Below are 19,857 nucleotides of genomic sequence, written 5' to 3' on the forward strand. Positions count from 1 at the left end.
CGAGGGGACAGTTTACGCCCCGGCGCGTGCAGATGCCTGGCTCGGTACAGCACGTTCCTGCACACAGAGCAGCAGCGTCTAGACAGCACTCGGGCTCAGCAAAGCCCCCACTGCTCGGCACCTACAAAGAGGATTGTGTTCCGGATAGGGATAATCTTTAAGGCTCATCAGTTTTTGTCTTTACAGGGTTTATCTGCATGGTTACACACACGCTCACGCACAGGCAAACGCAGCCATACACATGAGACGCAACATGAATGACACAAACACCAATCTCACAACCAAAATTTCAAAAGAGTAAAGCTACTTTTTTGTTGTTGTTGTCATTGAAATGAACAAAGAATATCACACATACATACATGTGCACACACTATTCTATTAGTCTACCATTCTACACTCAGTCTAACCAGCTGTTGGACCAAAAGCGTTGGACAGACAGATGGATCAACAAATGCAGACTGACTGACAACATCACCATCCTGTCAGACATGTAGCGTCTAACTAGACCGGAATCCATCAGGAGAAATGAATGGTCAGGCGCTGGCAGGGGACCTGTCTTCTGGGTTTGAAACCATGCTAAATGATGGGCCGGGGAGCTTCCTGTGTGATTGACTGACCATCAGTCATGGTTCAGTCATGTGAAGCCATGTGGAACCGAACACAGCCTGTCAGTGTTGTTACAGCTAAACTTAGTCCTTCATCCTCAGGTGCAGTGGCATCAAGCGAAACCAACTCCAATCAGTACATCTATAAACTGGTTTACACGTGAAACAGAGATACTATAACATCACTGTGCCAATGTAGACCAGACTGGCTTTTGTCTACTGGTCTTTAAACTTTCTGTCTTCAAATCACTACAGCCTGTCTGATGTCCTTGAAAAACCACAAACACAGAAACTGCACCTCTCAGCACCTATCACATGCAAGAGTTGGACCTGATGTGCTTCTTCATATACACAGCATGACACACTCTGCCCCACATCCTGCTTCCTGTGTTTCCTTCACCTTTTAAATGTTTTCTATATATTCATAGCTGTGTGTTACTATTTTGTGTACCTGAATAATTAAAAAGTAGGCTATGTTTACAAGGGGGAAGACCTTCAACCAAAGCAGTGAAATCTCGCTTTTTAATTTTGTACCACATAAGTAAACATGGCCAAACTTCAGTACCACCATTTTGGTACTCACTGAAATATGCTCTTTTTCTGAGATATCAAAGCTGTCCTGTCCCTAAAAATGCCTGAAATGTATCTTTAGATTTATAACCCTATTTATTCTTTTATCAGTTTAAATCAGAATTGTATTCAGGCAAAGGGTTTTTTGTGGAAAACCTGTTAATATGTCTCAATGTAAGCGATCAAAAAAGTTCTGCTATCTGCACTGAAAACCTGGTATGGTCTTGGCACTAATATTGAAAGATTTCCCATGTCTAGTAATGGAAGATTATAGTTTTTAGGTCTTTTTAATTGCTCTCCGGTAGAGGAGAAAACAACTGTGTTGCTTAGTGTCAAAGCGCCATCATAAAGCAGAGCAGGAAAAACTCTTCATGTATGTTTACAGACAGGATGAGGTTCCAGCCTCCTTAGCTGCTCCTCCTCTTCCCCCATCAGCAGCTGTAAATCAGCTGAGCAGCGGGCCTCTCTCAGCAGTCAAAACACTGAGGTTAAAGTAGCACTAATTCCTGCGAGGCTGCTCATTAAGCCACTGGCTTAGTCCCTAAGGACCCAGGGCCGGCATATGGCTGCAACCCAACAGCCCTCACCCTCCCTTAACCTCCAATATAATTAAACCCACGTCACTAAACCTCCAACATGTGGAGAGCTGATGGAAACTGCAGCCCATTATTGACAAGCCAGACTGCCCAGAGCAGAAGAAGGCAATGCAACAACAGAAGTGCTCTCGTCACAGTGTTGGTGCTGGCGACATTTAACAGCACTGAACTGCTTGACAACCTTCAATTGGCAAGTTGGTGAATAAGACATAATGGCAAAGCTGAGCAGAAACACTGAGAGCTTTGAGGATACAAAGTGTGGACCACATGGCCAATTTAGATAACTAAACTCTTTGTAGTAACCTCAAAAGTTGATGGGTTTGATGGTGTTTCTGCCCCAGATGTCTTTCTTTGGGGGATCAATCTAGCCTGGGTTAGTTAAGATTAGGCTAATTTGCAAATGTTTATGTTGGACCTTTTTAGTCCAACCATAGCCAATTGAAAGACCCTGTTGCTTGCAGTTGCTTTGCAGAAGTCCATTATAGAGCTGACACCCTCTGGTCGACTGGTTAGGCCATATGTTCATTTTTAAATATCAGTGATCAATAAAAATAATAATCATATTCATATAATAGTCAGCAATGCAATATTTTTCTGCACTTACCTGACAAATATGTTTCTGTTTTAATTATTGCACAATGTAGGAGATTCTAACACGAAGTTGAATTTTGCCATGTTTATGTTGTCTTACTGTTTATTTTGAAGGTTGTACTGTTGACCACAGCCCCAGCCCATGATAAGCCCTTCTGAGTGTGCGACCTGGTACGCACTTGCAGCTCCACTGACAACATATCTGTCACAGTGCTCAGTGGGCTGGGCAGTAACTCTAAAGCTTGTCAGTGATGAGCTATAGCCGCTGTTGTTCTGGCCATCTGATTCCCTGCCCCTGCTTTTTCAAACCACCCAATAAAAACCTGTGTTCATTTTCTTCTCACTGGCCATATGGTAGCCCAGACACTCAATCTGCACGCATGCAGACAGGAAGCTCGCCCAGTCTTGTAGTTTGCATTTTCCTGTTACAATAGAAATACACAACAGATACTAATAGGACAGATAAGAGGGTACAGTGACACATGACAACAAAAATCACACTAACACTTTCAACCTCTTAAGAGCTGGGAGCTAACTGCAGGTAACAGGGAAGAAATTCCTGAGGCGTAAATCACAAACAGATCCAAAGCAAGTCATTAGTATGCTGAGGCAGATGTGTTGAAGGCGGACTCTTCAGCAAGTTGGCGAGTCAGTAAAACAGGATGAGGTACTATGGTACTACACCATCGGCACCTTAGGCCCTCTGGCTCACACACAACATACACAACACACACAGGCTTGCATCATGTAAGCAGCAGAGCAACACACTGCAACCAGCAACCAGCCACAGAAGCCAACTGTTGCCGCTCAACAGAGACGGTTCATAAACTTTCGACCACTTTACTTTCCCTTGTCAAACAAACTAGACAAATCAGCATAACAAGAGTACATGCAGCATAAATATCCCAGGCCACTCTGAATAAAACTTCAGCCTTCTGCACATGGCCTCCACCCAGTCAGCTTACAGAAGAGAGATGAGGGGGGTTAAGGAAGAGATCATTAAAAGTCTCTGGTCAAACCCCTTCCAACCCCTGGGTTCTCTGTGCCATCCCTGTTTTATGAGAAGTACGAAGGAGTGATCACTGATGGAGGAGAGGGTGAAACATCGAAAGAACTTTCTGTGGAGGTGTAGATTAAAATCACTCAGAGCAGGTGGTCATTCATCCTACCTCTTCTTGCTCTTTTCCCCTTCTACACCTCCTCTAGATTCTATAAGTACTGCTTTGCTTGAAAGAGCAAAGAACTCAAAGTCAAACCTAGAATTTGAAAAAACACATAATTCCTGTGGTGTAGCCAGACCAGACTACTATGGAAAAACCACTCTGAAAAAGCAGCTATTATTGGGCCTAGTTTGCTGTCTGAGTGTATATTTTTTTACCTTGCTATATAAACTCTCTTCACTGACATGAATGTGGCACATCTTCATATTTTCTGCAACTTTGGAAAATGTAGGAAAATCCTAACTGAACTTGAACTACAGACAGGTAACAAATTAACGGTAAACAGTAAACCTGTATAACATAAACATAAAAATACAGTGTTATACTGATTATGATGAGACCAGTCCAGGATGTACCCCGCCTCTCGCCAATTGTCAACTGGGACAGGCTCCAGCCCCCATGTAAAACATGTCACATAACATCTATCATAATTTAAAAGGGGTCAAGGTGAGATCTTCCAATCCCTTGTTTTGTTTGTGACCATCAGTCACAAAGCCAAAGACAGTCAGTTGACAGAAGACCAAGAAACCAGCAAACATGGAACCAGAATGGAAGCTAAAAGCCATCAATCTTTGCAATTCATTGTCAAACAATTCCTGGAAATATTCTACAACATCAATAAATCATCAAGATGATGGGTGTGTCTACATGATGAATAATAAGGATATGTATATTGACGAACACACTGAGACACGTTCGACTGCACATGAAGATGTCACTGATGCCTGTGGTCACTGCTAGCAGGGACAGAGGGATATCTCTTTGCATGGTGCTGAATGAGGATCCCAGGATCCAAACACCAAAGCCCCACTTTGATGTTTCCCAGAGCTGATGTCTCTCAGTGGGGCAGAGCACTGCTGCTGCTGCAGATAATTCATTGGCATCTCTCCTTTTCTCCAGCACAGCCCCTCGACAGCGTAGCGATGGCGAGGATGAGAGAGAGATGCTCTGATGTGAGTGCATCTGATGGTCAAGACATAGTGCTCAGAGTGCAAGATACTTAACAGATATCAAATGGCCACAGGAAGACTGGAGGGACATCCTGTGCTCAGAACCTGCTGGAAACAGCCGGTCATATGTCACGCTGAGTTTTCAAGAGGTCTCTTTGAGGCTCGGTAACAAGCACAGAGAGCCAGCCTACGGTGCAGTACGTCCTGTGTAAGCCGTGGTGGGTACACTTCAGTCTGCAGCACAGATCCTGAACACATCACTTAATTAGGTGGAGGGAGAAAAGCATGCGGTTGGAAAAAAATGCCACCAGATGCGTCAATATAATGAAGCGAAACTTAACTAGGTTCATTAGCGGCCCCACTTCTACCCACTGACTGCATCTCCTTACCATCAGGCAAACTGGGAACCACAATGGAGCCACACTTTGAGGGCAACGCTGACATTTCAGAGAATAGTTGCACAGCCCACACTGGCACAGTCATTATCATGGAGGTAACAAGCTGGGAGGAGGAGAGGGCGTATGTTCACTTTTGGTGCTGCCAGGAGGCAAAACACAAGTATGTGTTTGTCTCATGGCTGCAAATGATTCTAGCAATGAATATCAGTGTCTAGGATATGTGAGGATAATTACCACTCTACAGTTCTTCTTCATGCACGATGCAGAAACTCTCAGAGAGGCAGAGCGAAGCAATGAAAACATGTTTGCAATCCGTGACTCACTTTTCTGTTTCTCACCATCCTACAATGCCACCCACCCAGCAAGAGCACTGAGGCGCACACACTCTCACACTTTCACATACATTTCCACGCGCACACACACATCTGCTCCACATTCCCACGGTAAGGTTGCTCTTGATGCGCTGCGTTCTGCAGATCTTCTTCTGTGTGTGTACTGTGTTATGTCAACCATGTCAGCCCAAAACGCTGAGCAGCTCTTCCTCCAAAAAAAAAAGAAAAGAAAAAAGCTGCGTCACGCGAAACGAGCCCACTCTGCTGGTTCCATCTCCAAGCAGAGACACACATGAGCACCGTAGAAAACTATATCACAAACAATAACGGCGCTATAACGCAACGATCACTGAGCCTGCATAATGAATACACTTGCTATAAATGTCAGATACTCATCTGACTCTGGTTTCCTGGAAGAATCCCCTGTACAGCTTCCCCACTAACCCACTGATGAATTCTACCAACATGTCCTCCTCTAAATGTATAGCTCTTCTGTCAGTTGCCCTGCTGGGGTTTTTACAGCGTGTCTCCTTTGTCAGCAGGGGTTGGCTTATCGGATGCTCTACATAAGGAGAGGAAGCTACACCTTGAAACACCTCTGACTAGAGCATACATGGACATGTGTTTGACTTTAAAAGAGGTCGCAGAACAAGTGAAGCTAACAAGTGACTGACAGAACAAAACAGAACGTTCTTTACTTGGGCTGAAAATACGATGAAACCCGGTTGCCAGCTGTTTGGCAGAAACAGGGTTTGTGCTTCAAATCCAGTTTTTAGCATAAAGATGGTTGATAAATTAAAGCAAAAAAATAACATGAAGTGTCTTAGCAATTGGGCCAAATCCTTTGATAAGTTATAAATTTTGGGGGAAAAAAAATTATAAATAGATAAATAATTTATCCAATTTCTTTTTTTCCCCCTTTTTTCCATCAGTGTCAGTCACTAGTGGTTGGCTGTGGCTGCTACCTCTTACAAGCTCTTTCAGACAGCAGTTTAGCTTAAACCTCGCTAGAAGTAGCTCTTGTAAACATACAGTTCAACAGTGAGAGGACAGGGAAGTGCTACAGGGAAGTACTTTATCAGTTCATCCGTATCCAAGAAATTTACAGACTCCAGATCTTTGAGATAGACTTCCCAGCGCTTTTGGACGTTTGCTGGCATTGTTTTAATTTAAATTCCTTGTTAGCTAGTCAGACATATGAAATTTAAACGTCCATTCGGTTTTGGCACTTCACAAATGAGATGTATTCTTAACAACAAATACATCTTGACTGTTGGGTGACCATATTTACCATCACAACTGTTATATATTTAGATTTTATATTTTTGTGTCTCGTAGTCTTAGAGGCTAAATAAGTGAATGCTTTCACACCTCACCTGTTTGGTTTGATTAAAAGAAACTTTACCAGAATCGTGTGGTTTGTCTGGGCTTTGTCATAATACCCTGGTGTGTACCAGATTCTAGAGTTTGTGGTGTGGTGTGAAAACAAATGAACCACAGGATTTAATAATAGCAGATATGTGTTTTAGCACCTCTTAATCTGTATAGGCCATGTATGTATTTATGCAAACTATTTGGTAATCATGGCAGCATATATGCACATCAGTGCTGGTATTTTCCCTGATTAATTGGTAGATCAAAAGCTGTTTAGATTGCTGTGTATGCTACTACATCTGTTAAAAAGTGTCAGTAATCATGCAATAATAAGCCCTGAATCCTTATTGTACAGTCTAATAATACTAATAATGCTTATAATCAGTTATTTCTTTGTGAGCTCTGTGACACCTAAATACATAAATATACACATCCGAAGCATCAAAGTATAAACCTCCCCATGTGATGATGCATTGTTCATGCAGTATGACAATCACAAAAACTGCCCAATCAACGAGTTAAATGTCAGTCTATGTAACTTCATATTTTCTCGGCTTGTTCGTCTGTAAAAGCTAGAGTGAAAAAGAACCAGATCCGAATGGTGTGAAACATATGAACCAAACTAAAGGTATGAAAACAGGCTGCTTTTTTTTTCATAACTCCTGCCTCCTTGTCCACCCTTCAGCACATATTTATGTTCAGGGACCTCTCTCCTGATGCCACATTGTGCTCATTTTACAAAATTACAAAATCTTTACAAACTGTTCTTGAACTCTGGTACACTGTGGACTCTCTGAACAGTTCAGCTGTGACTCTTGCTTGAGGAGGCAAAGCACACACCGCTGACAGCTGTCGATATCTAATCTGACATCAGTGCTGTCGTGTTTTACTCTGACCTAGTGGGGACCCGGCATGCTAACACTCGGATTAGGAAATAACTGAAACATCTCTCATCTGCTGCGATTTTAGCTTTGAAATATGTTGCAAGTCATAAGAAAAAAAAAACAACCCATGCAGATAAACAGGGATACATGAGAAATCCCATCGTGGCACAGTTGCAGTGTGACCTCTCATTAACCCCTGCAGCAATGTATGGGCTGGCCTTACTGCTGCACTGCGGATTAAAGATGGCAGCAGCAGAAACACTTGGGTCAGGTCATATACTGTATAAGGATGGAAATGAATACTTTAGCTTTTAGATGCCTGTATCTGCTTCTGTGTAGGTCAACCTGAAACCACAACTCACTGCTACAGCTACAAAGTTACATTATGAGGGAATTGTACACATGCTTCCTGGTACACAATACGCAGTCCATGCTAATGCATTACAGGTATGTGTATGAACTTAGGACGGGAGACTGGCCTCTGGCAAACAACTGCAGCTAGTGGTGGCCAGCTGGTTCTGATCCTCCAGAATGAGCATGTTGTGCAGTCCATCCATCTGCTGTCAGTATCTACATGAGGTTATTTTCATATGACACACATGCAAGCCAACACGCCTGAATTCATCTGTAAGTGTGTTTGTGTGAGGTTACAAACGAGCTTGTGAGTCCAGTGGAGTGTGAAGAGTCATACCTCTTGTTCTCAGCGTCTCAGGATTTTTATTTCCTCCACATTGCTTTGTGCGCTGACAAAACAGAGGCCCTGCAGGGACACAGAGATGCTAAATTATTCATCGTCCCATTCAATAAAACATGAATATCAACTGCATGTGCTGACTGCTGTCATTCACACATATTTGTGAAAATGGCTCTTGCACATTTTTCCTGGAATGCTTCAGGACAACGTCAAGGGACTGTTATTCCGGACTTCTACACGTATAACTTTTGGTTATTACAAAACATGAAACAGTGTGATAAAAGATAGAAAGGTAGAGGTTGATGAACAGAATACACCAGCTGGAAGATATCAGAACCAGAATCAGTTTTGCCACATAAGTTTACACCTACGAGGAATCTGTCTTGGCATAAGGTGCAATACAAAATATAATTACAGAATTAAAATTGGAACGTACAATATTTACAATAGGATAAATAAAGTTAAAGTACTACAAAAATTTTAAAAAGTATGTACAGTGACATGACTGGAATTTTAAACACCAGAGCTGTACAGTTTGTGCAAAAAATATGATCCTGCAGTATTCACAGTATTGAAAGAAAAAAAAAACCAGGAAGACCAGAAATGAATGTTAATATAATGCATAAACTGACTGCAGAATACACGTTAATGTAACATGTATTGAAATGTTTATACAAGAGGGTTAGAGTCTGTGTGTGAGGTGCTGTGTGTGGCTGCGCCTTGGTCATGACCCTAATCTACTTAGAAAGACAAAAAAAAAAAAACCAATCTCACCTGATTGACACAGAAACATGTCTTTCACTAGTAAACAACAGATTGCTGCAAAGAACACATGAGCTGCCAGCTTTAATCAAAAGCCTGCATGATGACCCAGTTACACTGGCAAGTGGATTTTACAAATACATTCATATACTTCTACAGGTGTGAATGAGGCACTTCAGCATTGACTCCGCCTTTCAGACCCAAAAGTTGAAGTCCATATTTTATAAATTCATTGATACAATTATATCATTACTGACTTGAAAAAGACAAACCTTTACTGCCATCCATCAGTTTTTGGGCTTATGGAGAGGGCCTCCAATAACTACTACATTAGAATCAATGCTTTGTAAATCTCACAGCTGTGTGGAAAATAGCACAATATTAAACCATAAAGACATTATTTCCAATGCCCTACATGGCAATTTTTATTTACAAGAAAAATCTCCACCATGTGTGGATAAACTTTACAGTGGGTGCCCGCTCTTTGACTGACAGCAGAATTACACAATGGAGTCATTGTGTGGCAGAAGGGCCAGGGTTAACTGCCCTTTATTTACAAAAGACAAGTTGTCACTGCTGCCAAATATGTTAGAAACCATTAGCTGCTGATTTGACTTTAAAGCTCAGCCCTGCTAATCTAATTTAATCTGTCTCTGTGGCTTTGCTGACTGCTGGAGCGTAGCAGTAATGACACTGCAAGTGCATGCAGGCTTGAGAGCCATGATGCAAGTATTTGTTCTGCAACAGCCTACACCCACGTGGAAAGGCGCTGCTGCTTCTACTGCTGCTGGTGTGTTGTGTAGGCAGGGGTCTATTACATGATAATTTCCTGTCATTGGCTGAATTAGGACTCAACCGACTGAACGGTTCATTTGATCAAAGTGAGCTGGGTTTTTCTGCACACAATCAATATATGTGAAGCAGGGAAACAACCTGAAAAACAGAGATCAGTTTGTGTGCAGCTTGTATTCTTGTATTTGGCAACGCAGACAATTATGCTCAATTGTATTGGTCATTAGACTTTGACATGGTGCCCCCGCCACACACACACACACACACACAAACACACACACACACACACACACACACACACACACACACACCCCTACCATTTTTAAAAACACTACTTTCTAATATAATATCTCCCAGCTGAATGACAGAGATGAAAGCGAAGTGGTTGACTGCTTTGGCCTCTGCAGCTTAACAATAACAGAGGACAAAGAGAGACACAGTGGAAGAAGAGACAGAGGAAATGCAAAAGAGAAAACAGCACAAATGAGGACAACAGGATGAGAAGAGATCTAGGTTGACAATCTTCCTTTTCAGCTGAGGGTGTGGTTTTATTTTCTCACACATAAGAACATTATATATAACATTATATTATATAATATTACACATATGTGCACACTCATCTTTGCAATGAAATTCAGCAGGTCAGAAAGTACCTTGAAAAATAACTGCTACTATTTTGGGAAGGTGAGTGAATTACCAGTAGTGGAAACAAAACTACTTTTTCCCATTACAGCTTACAGCATATCTATTTTAGAGATATTAGCACAAGAACTGTGAAGATGTCCCAAAATACTCGAGCTGATCTCAGTGTGTAAGTGAAACATGTGATTTAAGTCTTCTTTACTAGCAGAAAATTGCCATTTGGCCTCTCCACTCTGTGGTCTCCTTCCTTTTCTCCGCGTTCCCACTACCGCTCAATGCAGTCATGGCGACAGGCTCCCAGCAGGCTTTACTGTGGAGCCCCTTGGCCCCAGAGGGAGAAGTGACTCTCCCTTTTCATCAGCAGCCCCCACAAATAAAACATAATGGCACTGAGGCTGCAGGGGAAAGTCATCGAGCTGTATAAAGCTGTCACATGACTGGCCAAGGCACAACGGACTCAGTCATTCTGCTGCTGCTGATCGGCTACTGGGAGAGATGAGTGGGCTACTGAGCCCGCCAGACGCACAGTAGGATCCATACAGAAGGCACCGCTCTCACTGTGCTGAGCTACCACCGAGGGACAGTGGGCAGGAAGGCATGCACCAAACTTCAAGCAGAAAAGTCAGGCTTTGTGCTGATATTTATCTAATTTCTCATATTTACCCTCCAGCAGAGCTACTGTCAGTTCTACATTTGTGTCTGTCAGAGCTCCTGTAATTGCCAACTCCATTCTGGTGGCCTGCATAAGCCACATCATATCATTTGTCTTCCCTGGTCTAACATAACACATTTATCATTTCAATTTCCTTACCTATTCTTTTTCGTGACCCAAACACGCCAGCTAATGTGTGACTACATGGTGCTGCCATTTTGCCAGGAGGTATCAACATACTGCAAGAAGTTGGAAGACTACCAACTGGGTAAAGGACTCCTCACACAATGGAAACTAAAACATAAAAATTAACCCAACAGACATATCATTTTTTCAATTCCATGCATTCTTCTTCCTTATCAATACCTGGTGCCTACATCAACCATAACTCCACACTGCCTGGTAAATGCCCACGTCTGTCAAACTTCTGGCTGTTTATGAAAACCTATCGACAGACAAGCACAGACTCGAAAGGGCTGCCCCAGAGTCACAAAAGATATTATACAACCGAAACTCAGTGGCACTGCGAAAGTCTCCGCATTGATACACATCAGGAGCTTTGAATCTAGGAAGACTTCTGATATCTTTTTTCCTTGACTCTGGTTCACAACTGGGGCCACTGTAAATGCTGAGAATCCAGGCTCCAAATAGAAGGAAGCTACAAACTTTTAAAGTCAAATTTCATGTCTACCAGAGGCAGTGCTCAAAAGTTACACTGGAGAAAAAGTTCAGAAATCAAGCTAAAATATTACTTTGGGCGGCACGATGGTGCAGTGGTTAGCACTGTCGCCTCATAACAAGAGGGTTCCAGGTTCGAATCCCGGTCTGGGCTCTTCTGAGTGGAGTTTGCATGTTCTCCCTGTGCCTGCGTGGGTTTTCTCCAGGTACTCCGGCTTCCTCCCACAATACCAAAAACATGCACATTAGGTTAATTGGCTACTCTACATTGCCCCTAGGTGTGAGTGTGAGAGTGTGTGGTTGTCTGTCTTTGTGTGTGGGCCCTGCGATTGACTGGCGACCAGTCCTGGGTGAACCCCGCCTCTCGCCCGTAGTCAGCTGTGATAGGCTCCAGCCCCCCCCGCGACCCTGATGGATAAGCGTTATAGAAAATGGATGGATATTACTTTGGTAAATGTGAAAGTCTCCTGTACAAATAGTACTTGAGTAAAAGTCTTGGATCTGATATCAAATATACTCAACATCAAAAGTAAAACTAGAAGTAAATACATATGTACGTACTCAATACTAGCGGTTGACCAATGATTGACCTGGCTCTTCAAGAACTTTTCAATATTTTCAGCAATGTCTAGACTTTAAATTAAAAATCAATCTATTAATGTAAAAATAATCATTAGAATATTAAATGAAAATAATTATTAGATCCATGCCCCACTCTAAAACGAGAGATTTCCAGTGGAATATTCTTTTCAAGTTGAACACTGACACTGAGTTACAACAATCATGGCTGTAAAGGGACTTTTTTTTTCAATTTATTAGAACAAACAGCTGTCTTCTCGTCTTATTGACTTTCATCCTGTCAACTTACTTTCTGGTAGAGGACAAGTTGTAGTGTGCAGGAGGAGAGGAAACAAGCAGGAGTTTTGTTTTGTTTTTTTTTCTGAACAGCTCTCCAGAAGTGACAATCTCAGCAGCAGGGACACGCTCCCTCTCTGGCTTCCTTCCTATGAACGCAGACCCTCACAATGTTTAGGGGCTCTGGCCAAGACGGAGGCACCCCTGCTGGGAAATGAACCCAAGTCTCTGGTGGTGGGGGACTGCTCTCCCTCTGCGCCGCACAGACGTGCCATGCCTTGTACAATTTAACATAAAACTCTCCGTCAGCCACCCACTTCTGGTTCATTTCAGGGCTAGTCTGTAAAGGGTAAGTAGGGCACTTTGCCATTTCAATAATAGCTGCATTTGCAAAGCTTACAGCTGCAGGCCACAGCCTTTATATGGATTTAGAGCAACCTTGCAGACTGTGGCGTAGTTAAGTCGTGATAATATATTCAGCTGCCTGTGTCTTCTTGAAACATTGTCATGGAGTTCACTGTAAATAAATGACATGATAGAGGACTAATTAAATCCAAAATGTTTCATCCCCATTCCCTAGAGCCCGGACGAATGTGATTTGATTGACAGGTCAGGACTGCCAGTGGGCTACGAGCCCTCGCTGAAAGGCTGACTGACAGACGCTGCTGAGGAGTGGATTAAAATGTACTCTATCTGCAATGGCTTTCTGCATCTATGCTACACCAGAGAGGGATTTGCCAGGCGATTAAAGCATTATGGAGGAAGCAAAAACGAGGGCCTTGTTTCAGATCAGAACGGTGAACACTTCAAAAACATCGAAAAGCTTTTGTGTGTTCACAGACAGACAGAATAAATAACTGATCTTATTTCCACGGCAGCAACCCTGAACCACACTACAATAGGGAAACTCCTGAATGGTTGACAGGAAGAGGGAGATGCAGAGAAAATCACTGTGTATGTAATTTTACATTGTAGCATCTGGAGCTTTTTCTACAAAGAAAAAACACTGGAGATCACACACTGGACACTGGATAATATCATCACGCTATTTAAAGATATATAGACCAACACTAAATGGCTGGTTACTGTTCTTGAAAGACCCTAACATGTAGGAGGGCCCTCAGAGGAAATTAGGCAGTTCTGTTTTACATTCATTAGATTTAGCTTTCACCCACAATGGTATCTGTTTGAAGCAAAGGAAAGGAAAATCTTTTCATTTGTAATGAAAATCTCATTGCAAGTGATCCATTTCTTTCTAATATATTATACTCACACAGTATGCTGTGAAATGATATCATCATATGCACTGTCGAACCATGACCGTAAATATATATTCAAAATGGCAACAGTAGGAATATGATCTGTGGCCTTGGGGGGTCATTGTGAAAGTGGCACACTGAAAATCAAGCCCTGTGATGGACAAGGCCCAAATCCGGATTGCCAGTGTGACATTACTGCCAGCAATCATTTCCTTTGTCAGCATCTCGCAGCAGCAACAGCAATGCAGAGAAATGACGCTGCATAGTCAAACAGAGAGCAGAGCGTAACACAGAGGGCAGACAGGCAGCAGGGTTCAGAGACCGTACGCTGCAGTGGAAACAGGTCGGAATAGAACCTCTCGGTGGGGAGTCTGACACGTTTTCTTTGTCAGATGAGGTGAGTGCTCAGAAGCAAGGGTTCCACATATCAACAGACATGCTTCCACTGTGCTCTGCGTGGAAATCTGCCTACATCAAGTGAAACTGGAAAGTTCACAATGAAACTGATAGAGACCATAAAACATAATTAGCTACTTGGCAATTCAGAATTTCAAACAGCACAGAGAGGCTTTGTTGGGACATAATATCGTCTCTGTAACTCACACATGACACTAGACACAGCTGGGAAACTCACAGCAAGTTAATTATGTATGGAAAATCTCAAGTCCATTAACATACGTACAAAAAGCACTCCTGTTTTCACCTCAAAATAAAAACACTTGTCATCAAGTCCACATGCCCTAATGGTAAACACATTAATAAATAATAAAGCGATGTATGATGATGCACTGTTCGGCTGTCCGACAGTCCATGACCTGATCCCAGTCACCACCGCGACATGCAGGTTTTTTTTAATCTGTTTGGATCATTTTAAACATATTTCACAGTCACTGTGATCAAACATCCACTTGACAGTCTATTCTGTTTTCTTGAAATGAAGTTAGTGGTTTTGCTGCATTTACCATAATTAAGGCTGGGTATCAAACCTCCGTACTTTTTTTTGGTAACAACTGACAGGAAATCTACTCTCTTTATCAGCACAAGTGCTGGAAATACCCGGTGTGTTCTTCACGTGAGAGACTCAAAGTTTTGTCATGTGCTAAATTCCTCAAACAAAAAAGTCTTGGAAGAGGGCTCGGTTTTGCTTTACATACACTATCAGTAAGACGTGAAAACCTGCAAACTGTGTGGCTGCACTGCTGAACATCAATGTAAAGTGAGTCTGGACAGAAACCTGTACCTCGCACACCTGTACCCCACTGATGTTTTTCTGTAGTCACACTGCAAAGAAAATACAGTATGTCAGCATGGATGTGCAGCAAAATAAGCACCAAAGCCCCAGTATCTGTCACAAGACTGATCTTCTTTTTCCTTATTTACTACACACCCTCGATACTCCATCAGCCAGAGAGTGCTGTTCTGTTTTAATGTGTATCAAATCAACTCATTCAACTCAACTTACTCTTGATTATTCTCTATTATTTCAGATAGGTTTCTCCAACAAAGTGAACATAAACACAGCAAATATTTTGACAGATACACAATTTTAGAAGGAATGTGGATTTCTACTTTTTGTTTTCACTAAAATCAATAAAATTGGTGATTTTTGCTGGGCTCTTTTATATCTAGAGAATACGATTTATAGACTGGGCCATCATTTTATGCTGTTGCACATTTTACCTTTATCATAAAATTTGGCCGTATTATCTCAGTTAACTGTTCAGCCCTAATGTACAGTACATGTGCTGTGCTAATCACATCAGCTAGACAAATACACTACTTATAAATGACACAAAATGTTAAATAAATCATGGAGTCAGTCACTCTCCCTGCTGCTTCTCTAACCATCACATGATGCCTAGAATGTCTGGCTAGCTGTTCAGACATATGGAGCAAACATGTTATAGGAACCTACCATTGCTATTCCACTGCTTCAGCAGCAGTATAAACTTTCGGTTTGGGTGGCGGCTGGCAGAATTAAAGGATTTCTGCTCGATTTATTCAGTGGTAAGGTTTTAAATAGAGTGAGGCGCTCCAGTGCACTATTGAACTTCTGAATAAAGGCTAAATGGACTTGAGAGCTAAATGGAATTGGAGAGATTAGGGAAAAAAATGAGGAAGATTAAAACGGAAAATGTTGAGCAGGATATGAGAGAAAGCCACGCTGGCTGGTGCTCTCATGCATCGCCTGCGCTCCAGATGTAAATGAGCAAGTGTGATTCTTTACAGAGGATGTGAAGCCACACTTGACAAGCAGTCAAGTCAAGACTTTGCACATTCAGACCCAATGCACACATAAGCAAACACAAAGATGAGCTCTGGCAGGTGGAAGTGGCGGGCTGACAGGGGGCCGCGATAGGATCTGTGCTACTTGGGCTCCTTCATGCAGGACAAACAACTCCTGCTAATTGAAATCCTGTGAAGAAACATCCCTAAGATGGACATCATGGGTCCTATGTTTACAAGCTATCATGCAAGGGTATCACTTTCACACATCATTTGCTCCCTTGGTTTCACTGCAACGATGACCTAACAGCGCATGCCTGATCCGCAAACATTCCTAATTTTAAATGAAAGTGATGGATTGTGTAAAAAGCAAAAAAAAAAAAAAAAAAAAAGGGACAGTGAAACTAACTAACTGGGTTAATTAGCAGAAAAGAAAACTAACAGTTGTCCTATGGAGATGCTGGAGAGACTGCAGACATTCAGTTAGTGGTGATCATATGATCTGTAGTTCTGCTCTCACATGTCATTGTGCCTCCCCACCAGCTCTGTCATAACCCGCATTCATCCATAGTTCAACATTTACTCATATGTAACAATAACTTCATTTCAGCTTGCGAACGTCACGACTCAGCCACCAAGTGCAGAGAGAAAAAAAACAAGCGAGAAGAGAGACACATTTCATCCCTCTCCACTGGAAACGTGACACAAAGGACAACATTGTTATGGTATCTTTCTGACCTCTGAGGTTCTGGCATGACGCTGAGCGCAGAAAAGCGGCTGACTGTACTCCCAGTCCCGAACGCATGAGCCGGGGCCATCTGACCCACCGCGAGCTCCATAAGATGACGTCAAATCCTGGACTGAACCCTTTCGCAGAGGAGAAGTCTTTTCTTCTTCAGCTTTAGCTAATGAGACGGAGCGAGGGCTACATTTAATCATTCATGTGTGAACACTCAGATCTACTGGGTCAGATTTGATACTATCAATGAAGATACACACTCTCAACTCAAATCTGTACATGCAGCTTTCAATTCAAGGTTTATTCAAGCTTTTGTGCATTACTTGTAACGCACAATACCAACCAGGACACAACGCTGTATGTGCAGTCAGTAACAATTTGAAGCAATAATAATACATAAATACACTGACTTAAAATAGGGCAAGTACTGTCTTTGTTACAGACACTTGTCCCCCCTTATAGCTCATTTCTGCCATATGTGAGGGGGTAAGAACTCAGTACATAGCACTTTATGGCACAAAATGTCACACAAACCACTAGCTATCACTGATGTTGGTGATACTAGATCATATTTTATGGAGCAAATATTTTCTGGGTTACCTCTCTAAAGTCCTCTGGCTACTAAGCTTCAACTCTCTGTGATTTGGTTGTGTTCCCTGAACGTAACTGCTGCCTACTGTAGCTGCAAGTTAGGTTTGTTAATCATGCAGTCAGGTGATTCTTTGGTTTTTACACTGCTATCACAGGAGCTTTGGACCATGGCCAGGAGGAGGGGGTTTTTAGGTGAGGGACTGTGGGGGATACAATAAAGAAGGCATGGAGCTGCGGCAGGGTGGGCACCAGAATCAGTACTGGGTGAGTGGGCAACAGAACTGGGCTCACAATCCTCTTAGGACATTATGACAGGGGTCAAGAGACTGAAGAGGACACTGATGGAGGAAGCTAAAAAAGAGAAGACTGACCAAGCAAGAGGCTTGGTAGGGGTACGGATGCAACTGACAGTTAGTTTCATTAAGCTGCCAAATTTAGTGTAAATTTTAAGATATTTACTGTGTGGTCTGTTTCATTTAAAAAAAATACATAATCAGCAAATATTAACATTTTGAAAAATGGTTAACTTGTTTCAGTTTTAATCCATTTTTCCTGCCAAGTAATTAACAGCAACTGGAACATTCCTGAAAGAAGTGAGATGCGACTGAAAGGTGAGAAAAGCTACCGATTGACCCGTGAACCTGAGAATGTCTTGTTTCACATCCTGTTTCCAATTTTTAAGAATGAACTCACAAACTAGAGCCCAGCTGAGATCTTGGTCACAGACATATTGGCTTTAGCCACCGGAATCCAGTACTGGCCAGACATTATTACAAACTACAATAGGAATGCATTAATCATTCAAATCAAATAAACATTCCTGATATTCACTGCATCTTCTGCTCTTCACTCCCTTTTTTTCCCTCACTGTAAACTGAACATGTGCGGTTTTGGAGCTGCTTTTGGACATAACAAGCAATTTATTTTTGACTTTAAATAGATGTAACTATTGCTCACTATAACTATTACTCAGTGAAACTGATCAACCTCCTTCAGCTCTTTTCAAATCAACAAGTAAAAGGTGATATGTTCACAGAATGCCATTTTACTGTAGGGAAAGTGTGCAATTGTTAAGTAACAGAGATTAGAGGTTACATAAAACTGCAAAAGGATGAGGATTAGAGCTCTGTCATGGGTGCTGCCAGCTCTCTGCTCTGACTACTAGACAGGGACCAGGTCCAAAACTGTCCAAGATGGCTCCTGCCACGATGTGCACGATGTGAGTAACCAAAGTGACATTAGCAATGATGCAGTCACCGCGAGCACACTTCACACCTGCACCTGTACCTAATAGTAGCCATATGCCCCTTTCTCAGATGGGTACACAGATAGATCACAGCACGGTGGAGCAGTACATCATATGTGTACAGTGTAGTACACAGGGCCAGCATGGCTTTTGTACAGTAAAATACTCTAATAACACAGCTATGGTATGCAACTAACTCAGTTAACTAACATTTGAAACAGTTGTGTCAGGTTCTAGGCCAGCAGCAAAGTGATCCACATGGTGGAAAACTCCAACCACACCACTGTATGTGTCAACTGCTTTGCAATTATCAATCTAAAAATTTGTTAATGGTCATGCATCATTAAACTAGAATACTACCTGACATGTCCAAGGCCTTGAGTTAGATCCTGCTCTATTTCATAATCATCAGGCCCCATCTTGAAAGTCCCTGTGTCAAAATCTAGTTATAGGTTTTACAGGTTTATTATTATTACAGTTTTGAGCTCATTTTTGCCCCAGGGTCCCATAGCATATCATTCTAGCTAAAATTAAGGAATCCAATACTGAAAACAAAAACCACAAGTCCATGACATCAAAAAACAGACTGCATACTAAAGTTCCCCTAGGTCATTATTGGGATTATTTATCATCATTATTTAAGAGCAACTCGTATGTGCTTACACATCTACTACAGCATTAGATTTCCTCTCTGTGATAACCTGCCTGCCAGCACAAAGTATCTGTCAGTCAGTGAGAGGGTGAACCGTGATTAGGAACAAAGTACTTCAACAGAGTATCACCACAGCTGGAGAGGATGAGAGGCTGTCTAACTGGGCCTAATAAAAGGGACTTTCATCAGTGATACCATATATGCCTCACCTAGAGTACAGTATCAAGAATAAAAAAAAGAGCCACTCTTAATGCATAAAAAGTCATGAGTCAGACAGGGACATCTGCATACAGGACTGAACTACAAAAAAATACCAAATTTTTTTATTGTTATCATTGTTTAAGAGCAGTAATTCTCCAGTTTGGCAGGAATATTGCTGACTACCAACAAACATCAAATGACAGGGATTCCTACAATTCAGATCTTCAAATGTTGAGATCTGTTCTCACTTCGACAAAAAAGTGATATTTCATAAAGCAAACTGTTTCCTGCCCTTGGTATCAAAGTCTATAACCTCTCGACAGAGGTTGTCCCAGCAGCCTGGGGAAA

The 19,857-nt window shown here is 42.0% G+C and overlaps 1 protein-coding gene across 5 annotated transcripts in view; it reads right to left on the minus strand.

The window, feature by feature from the left end:
- fynb (FYN proto-oncogene, Src family tyrosine kinase b) overlaps positions 1–19,857 on the minus strand; it is a 65,706-nt gene that overhangs the window by 44,218 nt on the left and 1,631 nt on the right. For 4 of the 5 annotated variants that reach the window (XM_046372496.1, XM_046372498.1, XM_046372495.1 and 1 more), the window contains exon 2: positions 8,212–8,280. The exons of the other annotated variant lie outside the window; for it this stretch is intronic. The gene's annotated coding sequence lies outside the window, so the exon portion shown is untranslated. The remainder of the gene's footprint in view (positions 1–8,211; positions 8,281–19,857) is intronic. 5 annotated transcript variants of the gene reach the window in all.

This window comes from Scatophagus argus, chromosome 19 (genome assembly GCF_020382885.2).
Source record: "Scatophagus argus isolate fScaArg1 chromosome 19, fScaArg1.pri, whole genome shotgun sequence".
Classification (NCBI taxonomy): domain Eukaryota; kingdom Metazoa; phylum Chordata; class Actinopteri; family Scatophagidae; genus Scatophagus; species Scatophagus argus.